Source organism: Dermacentor andersoni, chromosome 6, assembly GCF_023375885.2.
Source record: "Dermacentor andersoni chromosome 6, qqDerAnde1_hic_scaffold, whole genome shotgun sequence".
Lineage (NCBI taxonomy): Eukaryota > Metazoa > Arthropoda > Arachnida > Ixodida > Ixodidae > Dermacentor > Dermacentor andersoni.
The window spans coordinates 175,245,251-175,249,370 of record NC_092819.1 but is presented as its reverse complement, the minus strand read 5'-3'; positions in this window follow the sequence as shown (position 1 = coordinate 175,249,370).

Genomic DNA, 4,120 nt, shown 5'->3' with positions numbered 1-4,120 from the left:
ACGCTCCTTCAAGGGATGCGGCATTACTAACGCACTCGATGGCTCGGAGGACGGTGACCAGCAGGCATGGCGGACTGGCAGATGTTTGAGCCGTGGCGCCAGAAGACCGGGGTGCGCTTAAGCGGAATGCTGTGAACTTTTTTTGCGACTGACTCGGAGGAGTCTTTCGATGGTTTTGAAAGTGATTGACATAGCAATCATGAATCTTTCGCTGAATAAAGTTAATGTTCCTAGAAATAAACAAAATTTTAAATCCACGTGCACTGCGCTTTTTTCTCGCGGGAAAATGTCGCCGCCATCTTGAATTTCGGCGCCGTTCCGGGATAGCGCCCCCCCCTACCTTGCCAGTGATATCGACTTGCTGGGGGGGGGGGCGGCGCTTGCTCGGAATTTTACGGTAGGTCATTGTTGTCGGTAGCAAAGAGCCCCATATGTTGCTCAAGGACTTCCGGATGACAGCTGACTCCTGTGGTGAGCCGTCTACCGATTTGTGCCCCACGCAGGATGGAGCTTGTGTCGTCTGTTGTGGAGTTGCCTGAACAGTGGTGGTACTCGCCAGCACTGTTGTTCTCAAGTATTGGTTCACAGCATGCCAGGGACAGCCATGGCGGTTGGTTGTTATCTGGAAGGGGTTCGAGCTGTAGGCCTCCAGTGGTAAAGTGCGTTGAAGCCAACAAAGGCTGGCTGTGAGAAATACGACATTAGACATTATTGGGAAGGCTTTCATGACAGAAGAACGGTCTTTGTGGGTGGGTGGTGAAGTTCTCTGGGTTTCAGTTGCTTCACAATGAGTTCTGCCTAAGCAGCTTTAAACCAGTCTTCTCCAAGGATCAAGGGTAGGGGGTTACAGGGAAGCACTGTCACATCTACACTCGCAGAGATAGGCCCAAGTGAAATGCAAGTCGACGTTGTACGTGCGGGCATCACTGCACTTCCCCCCACAACAGAGTAGGAGGCTTTGTCCAAGGTGACAAAGCAGATCATGGGGCAAGGTCTTCAGTCAATATGGTTATCTTAGAGCCATTGTCTGGGAAGGCGTCGGCAGTCCCAACACCTGTTACATGAGCTTCTATGACAGCGCACTGCGCGAGTGATCCCTGTAGGCAAGACATGGCCGCATTATGGGCATTGCTGTTGTCTCGGAGTCTCTGACGTGTAGCTCGGGGTGCAGGGCACCTGGCAGCCAGGTGGCCTAACTGTCGGCAGTTGAAACACGTGGCTGTGCTGAGGTTTTGGCCACTACGGTATGCTGCATGGTGCACCATACTGAGCGGAGATGGCAGCATACTTGGCTTCCTGCTTTTGCATGGGCATGTTGGCAATGCGATGGCGCGGACGTGAAGGCGGTGGAGTGGTGGGCTGTTACCTGCAGTTTTGAGGTGGCTGGTCTGGATTCTTGGGTGTTGAAGACCTAGGCGGGTAATCATGGTGCGACTTGCGCTGTGGCTCGACAGACAAGGGGCTGGAGTAGGGCTGCTTTCAGGCGTGCTGAGCGCATTTGTCGAGATTGATGCACGTCGCCATAATATCGCTTACGGTAGAAGATTGGCTGGCAGCGATGGCGGCGATAACATGCTGCTCACGTAAGCCTTGAAGAAGGTAGTCGATCTGTGCCCCTCGAAAAGTTGGACAGGGCATTGTACCACCAGTCGCAATTTCGCGAAGGCGTATTGGCGGAGATTCTCGTCGGCGTGTTCGTTCATCTTGAAGACACGCTCTTGCCACTCATGAAGGAGAGCTCAGAGAAGAAAGTGTTCTTGAGCGCGTTGCTCCACTCCTGCTATGGCACATACTGGTGGTCAAATGTCAAGTGCCAATTGCGAGCTGTACCCTTCAGTTTGCTAGAAGCTATGAGGCGAGTAGTGGCGCCATCCGAAGAGGCGAGTTGTTGCACTCGACGCACTTCGCTAAGCTATGCGTTGACATCTCTCGGGGATTCGTCAAAGTGGAATCGACGCTGAAAGGTCGCGCAATGTCGCTACAACTGTCAAAGACCAGGGCAATTGCTCCATCAAAGCCGCGAGAACTTGAGTAGTGGCGGGATCCAATGAAAAGCTTGCGGCCGACAGCGTTTGGTCCGGTGTCGGAGTTGGTTCACGGTTTGCTTGGATATTGGAATGCAATCGCTGAATAGGATCGTATTTCGTACCGGACGTGTCCAAGTTACGTCTTTTCAGTTCTTCTCTGAGAAGCTTTACACTCAGGCGGTGCAGTGTTTTCATTTGCAGGTTTCCCTTCAGTAGCACATTGCTGGACAGGCGGACCAGCGCACCGGAATTGTACTGTCGAATCCACAAGCGAGTCATAGAATCTGTTTAATTGTTGTACTTTGAACAATCATGCTTCTACAAAGGCCACAGCAAAAAAACTGCCTGATGCCGAGTATTTCTGTGCCACGAAGCAAGCAAGAGGCGAGTGCAGAATACGGACGAAATCGAGTGAGTGAACCCACATATTTATAGCGTAGGCGTTTTATTAACTGTGCAATATTTTCCACACTTCCTTGCATGCCATTTCATGTGGCATATCATTTCTGATCACAAATGTGTGCAGCGAATCTATTTACATGATCGATTCCGGGTCTGTGGGACCGTTCACTTGACCTTGATGCTGAGTCTTTTACATGTATAAACTTCAGATATGCACATCAGATCCCTACGAGCATTTTTAAAATTCAATTATTTTAGACAACACGCACATATGCAATACTGAGATAATCTAAAATGCCACTAAGCAGCTGGGACACATTTTTGTTGAGTATACTCGCAGTTGAAACAAGTAAATCATGTGGACAGCGCCAGCTCATTTTCCTTAAATCAGTGTGTACAAAGGGTATGCAAAAATATTTTTTTCTCGCGCACCGATTATATTGCTGTATAAGCAAGAGAACCCATCACGTTAGTGTGACATATGTTGTACATCACACTAATGTATGCTTCATTTTACCAAGCGAGATCAGTTACTCTTATGGCTCATTCAGTCAATTCACACTGCAAGCTGCATTCATCAATCTTCTCTTGAGTTTTGCAAATGTTTAATGCAAAATGTTTCCCTGTTATGCAGATATGCAATGGCAAGCCCTTCTGTGTGTTCCAAAGGTCATTGATTGATGATTGTTATTACATGAGTCACTTGATGTCTAAGGTGATATCAGGTGATGATGTTGAAATAAAGGTATTTGTATTAGTATTTGTATCATGAGACTGCTCCTAGATGGGTTTTTTAACAAGTACTGATCCAGCCGTAGGGCACATGTAACCGACAAACGGAAGTCTCCGGAGAGTACCTGAGAATATAATAAATTAGGCGGCGCAGGAACTCCAGGGCACCCAAGGGACAATGGGGTGGTCAAGGCTCGAAGCATACCGGTACGTAGGCTGGGGCCACCGAGGCAGGTGTGTGCCAGGGAGTGTTCGCACGGACAGCTCCTCTTGCACGCGCAGCGGTGCCTCGCAAGGTCGAGATACTTTAAAGGCACCTGCGCCCGTGATCTTTCTTTTGTTTCGGCACAGTGAGCACGATTAACCAGAATAATATGGAGGGCACTTGGTTCAGTCGCGAATGCTAGTCATGGCATGTGTAGCTCGCTCGCCAGGCATATGTTGTGATATCAAAGTTAGTTTTGTGAACTTTATGCACAATACGCTTTGTTACGGTACCTTAAAGGAATTGGTCGAGAGGACGGTGTTGGTACGATTTTTCGTACTGCCCTAATCCTGTACGCCCCCCCCCCCCAGAAACACACACACATACCCCCTTTTTTCCTATATGTATACATACAATTCCTTCCCATGACGGACTGACAAGTTCAAGCTGTCAACTTGGCAATAACTGTCATAGGAATTACTGTAGTAAACACAGTTCCACGATGGGATTTAAAAAAAAATTAAATTATGGGGTTTTACGTGCCAAAACCACTTTCTGATTATGAGGCACGCCGTATATTGGGGGACTCCGGAAATTTCGACCACCTGGGGTTCTTTAACGTGCACCTAAATCTAAGTACACGGGTGTTTTCGCATTTCGCCCCCATCGAAATGCGGCCGCCGTGGCCGGGATTCGATCCCGCGACCTCGTGCTCAGCAGCCTAACACCATAGCCACTGAGCAACTACGGCGGG